This window comes from Ursus arctos, unplaced genomic scaffold, assembly GCF_023065955.2.
Source record: "Ursus arctos isolate Adak ecotype North America unplaced genomic scaffold, UrsArc2.0 scaffold_2, whole genome shotgun sequence".
NCBI classification, from domain to species: domain Eukaryota; kingdom Metazoa; phylum Chordata; class Mammalia; order Carnivora; family Ursidae; genus Ursus; species Ursus arctos.
Window position 1 is genome coordinate 102250387 of NW_026622874.1, and position 13542 is coordinate 102263928.

Below are 13542 nucleotides of genomic sequence, written 5' to 3' on the forward strand. Positions count from 1 at the left end.
GCCAAGATGGCATTTTCTGCCATGGGTCAGAATAGGGGCTCAAAGTAGCCACCAGACTGAGTTACAGAAAAACACAGTCCTGGTTTTGCTTCACCTGAGTCCCCGGAAGGAGAAATGCATCCCCACTGCCTGGGTCATGTGACCGCTTCCTTTCCAGGGTGGCCCCAGAAGTTTCCAGAACTCAGCTGTGTGGCTGAAGGCAGGCGTGGCCAGACCCCTGCGGCTGGAAGCACCCACCTCGAGCTAAGACCCTGGCCAAAGGAACAGGGCGAATTCCCTTGGAGATGTGTCAGGAGGCTGACCTTGCAGCCCTGGGCCCTGCTGAGTATCTGGACAGGGGCCGGCAGCCCGGGAGGGGGTGCCGTGGGCTGATGAATGGCCTTGCTCTCCCAAGTGGCCAAGACCAAGGCTGGTGGGCAGGCGTAGTGGGCAGCGGTAGGCCTGCTGGCTGGATGGGAGTAACAGTCACAGGCATCCCAAGCCCCAGTGACCCCCAGCAGCCCCCTTCCCACGCCACCCTGCTTTCTTACCTACAGCTGACCATAGCTGGGGAGGCGGACAGGGGCCCTGGGCTCACGACGCTGGTCACCCCTGTCTGGTTCTGGAGAAGGGAATCCAGGCACTAATGAGAACAAATGGCAGCCTGGAGAACTCATTTGTGGCTCCCAGATGAGATTCCCCCCCCCACACGCGCGCCCCTCCGCACCCACAGTTCAAAGAACCCGCCCTGGGTTTCCTTGTGTGGCATGAGCGCCACCTGGTGGTTACAGTGGGAATTTCAAGCCATGTTCTCCAGGAGGCCAGACCATCTCTGGGCCAAGGCGAGACCACCCACCCAGCCTAGCAGCCGCTCAGCGCCAACCTGAGGAATTCGAGACAGTGGCAGCAAGGTCTAGCTACAGAGACCACACCTCCCAGTCAGGTGGACTTCATGCATTCATTCCCCCAAGCATGTATTGAGTGCCTACTGCATGCCAGCTATCGGGGATCTAGAGACGAACGAAATGGTCACATGCCTGGCTTCACGGAGTGTCCACGTTAACGGGGGAGGCAGAGAACGAGTGTGTAAGTAATGAGATAATTTCATGTGTTCGGTGCTGTGAGAATTCTCAAAGTTCAGGAACAGAGTCCAAAATGTTTCTCGGGGTCTTCAGTGGGACTCTCCTCAGCCTCATCCCCCAGCACTCACGGTGACGCAGGCCCTGGGCCCCATCCTCCCGGAACTCCCCGCAAGTCCTTACCTGCTGTGCCGTCCAGGCCTCAGAGCCACCTCTGCACAGGCCATTCCCTGGGCTCCTTGCCCTTTACAACGAAACTCAAAGATCACCTCTTCCATGAAGCCTTCCCTGATACTCCACAGGCAGAATCAGCCCCCACCACCATCACCATGGTATTCATGCACCTTGGATGGACCCTTCCGCAAGGTCAGAGAGGGGAGTCACCATGAGCCCTGGGTATGGAGCTGGGAGGAGCTTCCGTCTAGCCCTGACTTGGCCTGGTTTTGTGGGCGTGGTTCCTAACCTTTCTTAGCCTCAATTTTCTCGAAAGTGAAAAATGGGACTTCAAATAACACGTACTTCCTGGTTGAGAAAATGTAATGCTTTAGTGTCAGTGAAGTGCTCTGCACACCTCGGGGCACATAGAAGACATGTTGGGTAAATACGAGCCACAATCGTGTGATATTATTACTGTGCGAAAGCCAGCCGAGCAGCTGTTTGTTGTCTGGCTTTCCCCCAGAGCTCTGAGTGCGTCTCTGTGTCTTGTCTTAGGAAGAAGGCCTTTTCCTGTTGTCCCAGAATTGGGATCCGGGACTCCAAGCTGGAAGCAGAGAGCTGTCAGGTGACCCCAGCCAGCAGTGAAAGAGGTAAGATGTCTTCTCAGGGCAGAGGAAGTCGCCAGAATGCTAGCCCACCCTCACCCCATCCCTCCACTGCCAGCCATACAAGCAGGAGACAGCCGAGGAGGCAGGGGGAGAAATTGGGAGTGGGGGGGGCGGGGCTGGAGGCAGGGGGCGTGTCACTGTCAAGTTAAGAAAGAGACACTGGATTTTTTTTCCCCTCCTCCTCCTCTCCCTCCCCTCCACGGCTCAGGCTAAGCAGAGAGGGAGGAAGAGGAAGGAGAGGCAGCTGGTTCCCCCTCCCTGCCTCCCTCCTGGGGCTCTCAGGGCAAGGCCTGGCTGCTCTGCAGGAGGGGACAAGATGACCGTGAAATTGGATTTGAGATGGAAGTTTTAGATTAAACCAAACAGGCCTTTTTATTGCCCAAAAGTGCCCAGGAAATGACAGAATCCATCCGAGCCCTCGCGCAGGGACAGGAAGCGGAGAATGGAAAGAGCAAGGCTGAGGGAGTGAATCACTAGTGGGGAAAACCAAACCATTTCCTGTGCATTCCCGGCATAGGCCAGAGCAACCATAAACAGCTACGCATGTCCCCAGAGCCTGTGCAAGCTGGTGTCCAAGCCAACATTACAGGAGGACGGGTTATTCTCTCCACCCAGGAATTCCATGCCCCAGACGTGCTCCCCGTGAGGGTCTTGGCCCTGGATGCCCCCGTCCCCACTCCCCCCACCCCTGTGCCCACGCTCTCAGCAGACTCAGAGCCCCACACCTCGTTTAATGCTCTTCTGCCTTGAAATTCCTAACACCTTTTGAACAAGGGACCCCACATTTTCATTTTGTACCGGACCCTGCAAATTATGTAGCCAGGCCTAGGACAGCTCCTTGCTCCCCAAGGTCATAGCTAGCGAATGGAACCCGCTCCTCAGGCTCCAGGGCTCCTGGGCAGACAGCTCCCCATCTGTACCTTCTGGGGGTCTCTGAGCCCGGGCAGCTCCCCTGCCCTTCTCCTTCCCCAGGAAGCAGGCTCTGGGCCCACCACCCATTATGCCTCTGTACTCAGGGAGCCTTGGTCTGTGCAGACTACCAGAGGGGGGGCCCCAGTGAACCTGAGAGGACCACCATGGGACCCTGCTCCTGCCTAATATTTGTAGGGGAGGATGGGGTATGGGGAGGGCAGTGCCCCCAGTCCTGTAGGGCATAGAAACCTGCAGGACGTTAGGCAACATTTCCAGACAACTGCCATGGGATGAGAAGGCAAAGGGCAAGGAGGGAGCCGGGTCGTAACAGGAATAAGGTAACCGCCCACGTGCCAGACTAAATTCCTCCCAGCTATTAATCCATTTCATCTTTACAGCCTGTTCAGGCTTGCTTAGTTCATCTCTATTTTACAGAATAGTAAACTGAGGCACAAAGAGATAAGTACTGGTCTAAGAGTCAGCACAGCTAGCCAGTGGCCAAGCCCGGTATACCCAGGATACACTTTGCACCCTCAGTGTTTTCCATATAGTATCTCGAACCTTTGCAGTAATTCCACAGTAGTTATTTCTAGTAACAAAAGATTTTGGGTGTCTTCACGGTATGTAGTTAAGACGGTACTTCCTGGGCCCTTTGTTGAGACGGACACGATTAGCTATGGATCAGCTTGGGGCTTCCCCAAATAGAACCAACAGGACATTATATACGATAATGTTATATATAATACATACGTTATATCTACTAATTGTGCATACAATGTAGTCTATACAACAAGAGGCTTATATTTATATACATCGAGAGACTTATTTTTAAAAACTGGCTCACAGGAATATAAGGATGGTTCTGAACTCTGTAGGGCAGTTCAGCAGGCTAGAGACCCAGGCAGGATTCCTCCGTTCTGGGAAGCCTCTGTTTTTATTCTTAATGCCTTTCAACTGATTGGAGGAAGCCCGCCCACATTAGCGAGGGTAATCTACTCCAAGTCCACCACATCTACAGCGTGCTGTCACAGCCACATCCAGACTGCTGTTTGATTACATCACTAAGTACGATGCCCCCCCCAAAACTGACGCCTCAAACTCACCACCCCAAGTTCTGGCCAAAAAGCGGCATGCAGAAGCGACTGTCACCCCAGGTTGTGCATTTCATTGCCGGCACAAAACCCTCCAGACCTCTTTCTTTCCCTCTCCTGGGACAAGCAGTCTTCAAGATGGTGGCTGCTGGGTCAGCCTGGGTCCTGGGATGAGTTGAAATACAGGAAATCTCGGGGGCACCCAGGTGGCTGAGTTGGTTGACTCTTGATTTCAGCTCAGGTCTTGATCTCAGAGTCCTGGGATCAAGCCCCGCGTCGGGCTTGGCACTCAGCGGGAAGTCTGCTTGGAGATTCTCTCTCCCCCTCTGCCCCTTCTCTCTCTCTCTCTCAAATAAAATAAATACAATCTCAAAAGGAGATCCCCCCCACAACCTTTAATGGACTCGAGGTGGGAGCCAGAAATGAGTAAGTCTTGGGTTTAGGAGAATTTCGTGAGGCGTGGTCCTTTGGCTTCACCGTGAATCTGTGTGGCCTCAGGGACTGGCTCGCTGTTCCCTGAGCACCACACAAAGGCACCCCCAGATCCTAGCCGGCTCCTCAGAGGGGATGTGAACGTCTCCACCTGTGTTGCTACCGAGGATGAAGTGATAACACGTACCAACCTGTGATGTTTGAACCTGGGCCAGCACCTGGGACAGAAACACACCCCACTGTCCAGACAGCTGACCTGGTTCTCAAACTTGCTGACTCTTAGCTCTCATAAATATTCTCCTTCTGGCACTTGGGGTCAAGTTAAGTAGAACCTAGGTCCAAATAGGGTAGTGCCTCAGCACATGAGTCCTGGGTCCCACGACTAACTCTTCCTTAAAAACATGCTGACTCTGGCTGAAATCATCAGCCAGCAAGACAGCTCTCTTCCAAACCATGGCAGACAGCATCCTGAAGAATTCCCTTGTTCCCTTCCGAGAGAAATGACAGGCCTATCCTAAAGAGAGGGTCCTCTGTGATGCCCTCAAGGCCCTTGGAGACTATGCCTGCCATTCAACCATCCATCCACTCATCCATCCATCCATCCATCCATCCATCCATCCATCCATCCATCTGACCAACCATCCAGCCAGCCAGCCAGCCAGCCATCCATTCATCCATCTAACCACCCACCCATCCATCCATCCATTCGTCCATCCATCCAGCCTTTATTCGCTCCTTCTTTCCTTCCATCCAACTACCCAACAAGCAGTGATTGAGTTCCTACTATGTGCAGGTTCAGGGCTCCAGCCCTACATGGATAGACTGCCTCATGGATGCAGTTGGGGAGACATTCAACATATAATGACAAAAATAATTTTAAGTATGATAAATGCTGGAAGTGGAAAGCATGGGGTACTAGGAGAGAAGATAATGGGAACTAGGCCTAGTTTGGTGGGGTGGGGAGGAAGTTTGGGGTCAGGAAAGGCTTCCTGAGAAAATATGGTTTGAGCTTAGTCCAAAAGGGTGAATGCCTGGGAGAGAGTTGAGGACAGGACAGTTTTGAGAGCTGAGGGAGTAACTGGAGGAAGGTCCTGAGGCAGGAGCATCTTTCCCCAGAATATGAGCCAGAGTTGCTAAATTCTCCACAATGGATGGACTTATGGTGGGCAGGGGGAGGAAGGAATGGCGACCCTATTCCTAGTCCCACAAAGGAGGAGACACGTGATGCCATAAAAGGGGCATAGGGTGCCAAGGAAGGCAGAAAGACAGGGGTGAAATTCTGGCTTTGCCACTTCCTTGGTGTGTGATTTTGGGCAAGAGACTTTACATTGCCAAGTGTCAGTGTCAGTATAGAGAATGTGAAGGTGATAATAGTAATAATAATTAACATTTACAGAGATCTTACTTTTCACACATCTTTCTTCTTAGGACTTTGCAGATCTCACCTACTCTTCAATAATTTCAACTCTGCTTTAGTACCATTGTGTCATTATTGTTCACACTAGCTCAAGGCCCCACAGAGATTAGGGGATGGAGCCAGGATCAGAATTCAGAGCCCCACTGTGGACCATTAGACTGGTGGTTGTAGCAGTAAGGATACGCTAGGTTAGGAGGCAGTAACAAACAACCCCACAATCTTTTTTACTTGATACTGTAACAAACAAGTTTAACAAGCTGGGCTGTTTTCTTAGAAAGTCTATTTCTAATTCCTAAAACTTTGGAGTTTTCAGAAGATATATTAATGTTAATAGTACCAAATTTAACATAACACATTTTCTTAAGATGCTAATATCAAATTTAACTGCAACGTAGTCAGAGAATAAGGTCTGGATGACACCAATCCTTGAAAATGTGTTGAAACGTGCCTTCTAACCTCCTTCGTGGTCAATTTTGAAAATGTTCCTTGTATTTGAACTGATACGTATTCTGTAATTATTGGGCTTGTGGTTCAACCGATCTGTAGTAGATCAATCTTGTTCATTTTTGCTTAAGTTATCTATTGGTGCATAACAAGTCACTCCAAATCTCAGTGATTTAGCAGGTTGGGTGCTCATGACTCTGCAACCTGGACTCAGCCAGGCAGCTGTGCTGGTCCTTCCCTTGGTGCGGCACTGCTGCGGGTTGCCTGAGGGCATGGCTCAGCTGGAACAAGAGTGGCTGGAGCAGTCTCCCTTTGCAGGTAGTCCTGGGGTCTTCACCTTTTCCTACAGTCTCTCCAGCTCAGCAGATGGACTTGTCAAGGCAGCACAGGCTCTGAGTGTACAAAAACAGAAGCTATCAGGCTTCCTTAAGGTTCAAACCTGGCAGAGCATCACCTCTGCCACACTCTGTTTGTCAACACATGCCCCACGTCCAAGCCAGATTCATACCAGAAGGGGTTCCTTGGGGGGCTACTGAGGTAACAGACTCCCACAACTGTGTTTTTTGATTTCTTGAACTATTAATTACTAGCAGAGGTATGTTTAACCCACACCTTCACCCCAATGGTGATGGTGCATTCCTCTGTTTCTCCTCGAGGTTGTGTCCATTCTTTCCTTTCAATGTTTGAGGCTGTTATTAGGTGCATACAAGTTTAGAATTGTTGCATCTTACCAGTGACATAAACCTTTTATTGTATAAAAATGACTCTTCATCACTAGCAATGGTTTCAGACTTAAAATCTGCGTTGTTGTCTATTAATATAGATATGCCAGACTTCTTTTGTTGGGTATTTGCCTGGCAAATCTTCCTTCACTCTTTTACTTTGATCTTTTCTGGGTCATCGGGTACATCCTTTAGGAGCAGCTAGCTGCACCTTGTTTTTATTTCATCCAGTCTGACAGATTTTGTCTTTGAACTGTCTTAGTCTGTTCACATTTATTTTGATGAGCCATCTATTTGGATGTATTTACACCTTATTCCACCCCATTTGTCCTGCTTTTATTCCTGTGTTTCTTTCTCCTTCGTTCCTCACATTCTTTTGTCTTGGTTGGTTTTTGCTTCCTCATTCCATTTTTCCCCTCTGCTTGTGTGGAATTTATACACTCTATTTTTCTTCTTTTTGTGTTTACCCTAAAATTTTCAGCATGAATATTTAACTTGACAAGGTTCAACACTAATCAAAATGTTTATTCTCCTCTCAAACAATTAAAAGATCTTAGGACACTTTATGAACGTCCCCTCCCCATATATATACCTTTGGTGTCCAGGGTTTTAGTCCTATTTTTTCCTTAACTTTACGAGTTAAAATTATTATTGTTATTTAATATAGTCAGTGATAAGAATTATCTATGTGTTCCCAAACTGTCCACTCTTTCTTTTTGTATGGCGGACCTTCCTTCTGGATTATTTTTCCTTCTTCTTGGAGCACATGAGAGCAGATTTCCAAGGCTGCCATAGCAAAAATACTACAGACTTGATGGCTTCCCAACAGAAATTAAATTTCTCACATTTGTGGAGCCAGAAGTCCAAAATCAAGGTGTCGGCAGGTTTGGTTTCTTCTATGGCTTCTCTCCTTGGCTTATAACTGGCCATCTTCTCCCTGTGTCTTCACATGGTCTTTCCTCCATATGCATCTGTGTCCAAGTTTCCTTTTCTTATGAGGACACCAGTCATGGATTTGCACCCCCCCCCCCAGCTAATGACCTTGTAACTTAATTACTTTTTTAAAGACCCCTTGCCCCGATAGAGTCACATTCTGAGGTCCAGGGGATTAGGAGAGCAACATATGAATTTTGGGAAGAAGGCACAGTTACGTGCCCATAACGCACAATATTAGTATAAAGTAACTGTCTGTTTTTATTTGTTTGAAATGCCCTCATATCCTCCATTTTCTTGAAATATATTTTTACCCGGTTTACCATTCTAAGTTAATGGTTATGTCCCCTCGATGCTTTTAAGATATTAATTCCAATCTAGCTTCTACTTTTGCCATTGAGAGATCAGCATTCCGTTTATGTGTTTGCTCCATGGGTTACATGCGTAATACATGAGAAGTGCTTAGAAGAGTGCGTGGCCCCTAGTAACTATCATGTAAACCGTAGCTACGATAGCTTTCTCTCTGGCTGCTTTTAAAGTCTTCTCTTTGTCTTTGATATCCTTCAAGGTCATGATGGTGTATCTCCGTCTAGATTTCATTTATCAAGCTGAGCATTTTGAGTCATTTGTCAACTTAAAATTCTAAGCTGTGATTTCTTCAGATATTGCCTCTTCTTCTCTCTAGCCCCTTTGGAACTCTGGTTAGACATATGTTCAGTAGGTCTTTCCTGTCCTTATTCTCTGTATTTTTGTGTTGGATTCAAGGTGATGTTTTCAGGTCTGGATTCCATTTTCTTCTCTTCATCTGTGTCTTAGTCTGCAACCTAACATACCCATTATGTTTCTATTTCAATTATAATTTTCATTTTTAGATGTATTATTTGGTTCTTGTTCACATCTTCCCAAACATTTTTTATATTCTCTTATTCCTTATTCATGCTTCCAATACCCTCTGTTACTTCTTTTTTTTTTTTTTAAGGTTTATTTATTTTAGAGAGAGAGAGCAGGTGTGCATGTGGGTGCAGGGGGAGGAGCAGAGGCAGAGGAGAGAGAGAATTCCCAGCAGACTCCCCGCGGAGCACAGAACCCGATACAGGGCTTGATCCAAAGACCGTGAGATCATGACTTGAGCTGAAACCAAGACCCAGATGCTCAACCGAATGAACCATCCAGGCGTCCCTCCCTCTTTTATTTCTTTACAGATATTAAGCACATTTATTCTGTCCTCTGTATTTGACAAGTCCAATATCCTACATTTTTTAGTGTGATTCTGTAATGTGGGCTGGCTTTCATTTATGATGCCTTATGGTTATTAAAAAATATACACTCATTTCGCTTGGAACTTAATCTGTCGATAAATGATTGACATCCATACTGTTGATTTTACCAGCTCTTTCACTGAATATGTAGTCCTTTTTAGTCCTGGGCTTACACGGGTGTCTTCTATCAGATTCTCTACCTTTAATGATCTTTAGGTTTTTATCTCCTGCAGCCAGGAAAATAGAACCCTAATCTTCAAGGGTTGGGCAGATGTTGTCAGGGAAGCTGGTAGCTTCACCACTAATCCGCTTAACTCTGATTTTTTTTTTCCACTTTGATTTTGGCCCCTGAGGCTTCCTTACTCAGTTCAGTGACTCTTAAAAAAAAGTTTTGAATAGTTTATAAGGTATTTTTAATTGTTGTTGCAGAAGGGTTGGTCTGGTTATTTGGTCTACAATACTGTCTGAAAAAGAAGTCTCTTTATTACTTCTCTCTTCTATCTCTTTCCCGCGTCCTTTTAGAACTCTTAGCATTCCCATGTAACTCTCCCATCTTTCCTCTCATGATTTCCATCTCTTTATACTTGTCCTCTGGGTTTTGAGTTATTTCTTTCACTTATCTTCCAGTTCCCTCATTTTCAACATTTCTCAATGGTTACCGTTATCATTTGTTGTTGTTGTACAATGCCATTTAATTATTTTTTTTAAAAAAGATTTATTTATTTGAGAGAGAGAGTGTGTGAGCAGAGGGGTGGGGGAGAGGCATAGGGAGAGAGAGTCTCAAACAGATTCTGCATTGAGAACAGAGCCTGATGCAGGGCTTAATCTTATGACCCTGAGATCACGACCTGAGCTAAAACCAAGAGTCAGACGCTCAACCAACTGCACCACCCAGTTGCCCCTACAATGCCATTTTATACCACGGACAATTCTGCTAGGGTGGAATGATGATGGTGGTGATGGGATGGTGACGATGGTGATGATGGTGGTGGTGGTGATGGTGATGGTGGTGATGGTGGTGGTGGTGGTGGTGGTGATGGTAGTGGTAGTGATGGTGATGATAGTGATGACGATGATGGTGGTGGTGATGATGATGGTGGTGATGGGATGGTGATGATGGTGACGATGATGGTGGTGATGGTGATGATGATAGTGGTAGTGGTGGTGATGGTGATGATGGTGATGATGATGGTGGTGATGATGATGATGGTGGTGATGATGATGGTGGTGGTGGTGATGGTAGTGGTAGTGATGGTGATGATAGTGATGACGATGATGGTGGTGGTGATAATGTAAAGCTGTCATTCATTTACCATTACTTGATATGTTCTGTTTCTTCTCTCTGGCACCTTGGTCCCCTTAAGCCTATTCAGGCTTTCTTTTTCCTACCCAGAGCTCTTTGACTCTCTGGGAAAGTTCTTAGGGTCTCTTTGTAGTGATGAAATATGAGGTAACAGGCAAGATGTTGCTCCTCTCATGAGCACAGAGAGGAAGCTCCCGTGTTTCAGCAGTTGTGGCTGTTGGCAAGCTCCCATTCTCAGAGACGGGAAATCTTTCGGCCCTTTGCCCATGCAGCTTTCCCACATTCTCCCCAGGCCAGAGAAGACCTCACACGGGACTACATTCATGGGATGCAAGTGGAGTTTATTCCTTTTGGGAACCCCAGAGTCCTGGGCTTTATCCCAGGCCTTGGAGCTGCTGATCCCCTCACTCCCAACCAGCTGGAGAGTGAGAGTCCTGTGGCTGTTCTCTTTTCTAGAGATTCCAGAGAAGTTCACTCTTTGACATATGCATTCCAGGCCCTGCCATTGGACCCTTCCTCCTGGCTGCCCTTTAGCTCAGGAGGGGGAATTGAACACAAGTTGGGAGGAGCATTCGGGCCACCCCTCCCACTCCTCGATCAATCTGTAAATACATGGTGGCCATCTGTTTACAAATCTTGCTCTCGCTTATTTTTAGGAACTGTATGCTAGTTCATCTATATGGCTGTACCTTAATTTATTTCACCTGACCTTTTCCCAGGTTTTACATTTTAATATTATACAGTGTATTGTCCTTATGGATTCCTCATCATCATACCAGTATTATTGTTCTAAATTTCTAGCACTGGACCCCAAAGCTCCATGATAATGATAAGAATGTTAGAAATTACTAAATGCCCATTATGTGTTAGGGCCTTCCTTATATACGTTAGTTTATTCAACATTTATCACAGCCCTATTTTTTTCCTGATTTTACAGATAAGTTAACTAAGTCTCAGAGAGGTTAAGTGAGTTGTTCAAGGTCACATAGCTGGTAGGCAGTAGAGCCAAGCTTCAAAGTGCTCATGCTTTCATCCATTTCATACTGCATGTGGGAAATACGCCGGGTCAGGTTTCCAATGCAGCTTCTGCAATTTACTAACTGTACTTTCCCTGACATGTGACATGAAGTTCTGGGACCCAAATTCTTCTGTGACAATAATCTCTGTCTTGTCTCCCTCCCAGCAGGGTTCAGAGAACAAATGAGATCAGGTATGTGGAAGCACTTCAAAAACTATAACATGTCATACGAATGTAAGGGATAATTAAGAGATTATTATTAAGTACACAGATAAGCTTGTTTACTTCAAGCACCTGAGCCCTTTGACAAATGTAAAGGATATGTCCAGAGACGTTACCAAATCCCCAAATTGGACGCTACATGATAAGTGCATAAACACAGACACAAAGTTATGTATAAAGATGTAAAGTAATTTGTAACTTGCTCAAGAGTGTTTTGCACATCAGGGGCGCCTGGGTGGCTCAGTCAGTTAAGCGTCTGCCTTTGGGTCAGGTCATGATCCCAGGGTCCATGATCGGGCTCCCTGCTCAGCGGGAAGCCTGCTTCTCCCTCTCCCACTCCCCCTGCTTGTGTTCCCTCTCTCGCTGTCTCTCTCTGTCAAATAAATAAATAAAATCTTTTTTTAAAAAAAAGAGAACTTTGTGCATCACCTTTTCATAATTTCTTTTAACTGAATGAGGAGCTAACTCTGGTCCGCTGCTGAAGTCTACATTTTCCTCTTTATTTGTTCAAAATTCCTATTTTCAGCTTAAGAAACATTGCTTTCTGAGGCTTCTGCACGTTTTTCCACTTCTGTCGTAAGACTCGTGCTTTGTCTTCCTGAGGAAAGCCATTTTCACAAAGAAAGACTTTCTTTTCATCATTTTTGAAGGCTGACAGCATGCTAGATAATATATTGACTCATAGGTGATGGAAACTCATGCCTCTGTAAATGACATGCCACACATCATTAGCACTTAGGATCCTCGGGCAGTTGAGATCCTTGAATACCCTGGTTCTGGGGCAGAAACTGGGGATTCCTGTAATCTCCACTGTGCTCAGTGACTTGAGCTGCCGGGCTCCCTAACTAACGTGGAAATTTCTTGACATGAAAATGCATCTTTTCCACCTTCAGCTTCTTCTCAAACAGTCCCCAGGGCCTGGCATTTTCATGAGACGCAAATGTTATTTGTAGAACGGGATGATATAACACTCACAGATCACTTTTTCTGTCACTCACTCCTCTCTGGTCAGAGACAGGGATACAGCGAAAGAGAGAGCAGGGCTCCAGTCCATCTTGTGTGGAACCCGATACTGGCTCAGTCGTTTGCAAGCTGGTTTTTATTTTATCCACCTGGCAAAGGGCAGGTTGGGGACAGGATCATCTTTAAGACTTGCTAAAATAAATTCAACGAGGAGGCCATTAGACTAAAGTGGCTGCAATGTGGTGATGGCTTAGGAAAGCAAACCAAAACTGAAGCCTGTAAATGCTTCAAGTTTACAAAATCAAAACGCTAAAGACAACCAATCACAAACAGCCAACTAGCCTGTAAGCTATAGCCAATCAATTTCCTTTCTTTGCTCCTGGCACTTTCTCTATATAAGTCTTTCCCCACATCCACTCCCGACGAGCATTCTTTTTTTTTTTTTTAAGATTTTATTTATTTATTCGACAGAGATAGAGACAGCCAGCGAGAGAGGGAACACAAGCAGGGGGAGTGGGAGAGGAAGAAGCAGGCTCATAGTGAAGGAGCCTGATGTGGGGCTCGATCCCATAACGCCGGGATCACGCCCTGAGCCGAAGGCAGACGCTTTAACCGCTGTGCCACCCAGGCACCCCATGGATTTGAATCATTTTTTGCTCAAATACCGCAAACTCTTAAAAATTTTTAATATGCTTCTGTCCACAATAGCTAAATCGTGGAAGGAGCCGAGATGCCCTTCAACAGATGACTGGATTAAGAAGTTGTGGTCCATATATACAAAGGAATATTACTCAGCTACCAGAAAGAACGAGTTCTCAACATTTGCTGCAACATGGATGGCACTGGAGGAGATAATGCTAAGTGAAATAAGTCAAGCAGAGAAAGACAATTATCATATGATTTCTCTCATCTATGGAACATAAGAACTTGGAAGATCGGTAGGG

At 46.5% G+C, this 13542-nt stretch overlaps 1 long non-coding RNA gene across 1 annotated transcript; it reads left to right on the forward strand.

Annotated features, from left to right (window-relative positions):
• Nucleotides 1–1553: 1553 nt before the first annotated feature.
• LOC130544306 (uncharacterized) lies at nt 1554–13542 on the forward strand. The gene is made up of 4 exons (XR_008960487.1): nt 1554–1655; nt 1770–1864; nt 11579–11605; nt 13307–13542. It is a non-coding gene; the product is annotated as an uncharacterized LOC130544306 (long non-coding RNA).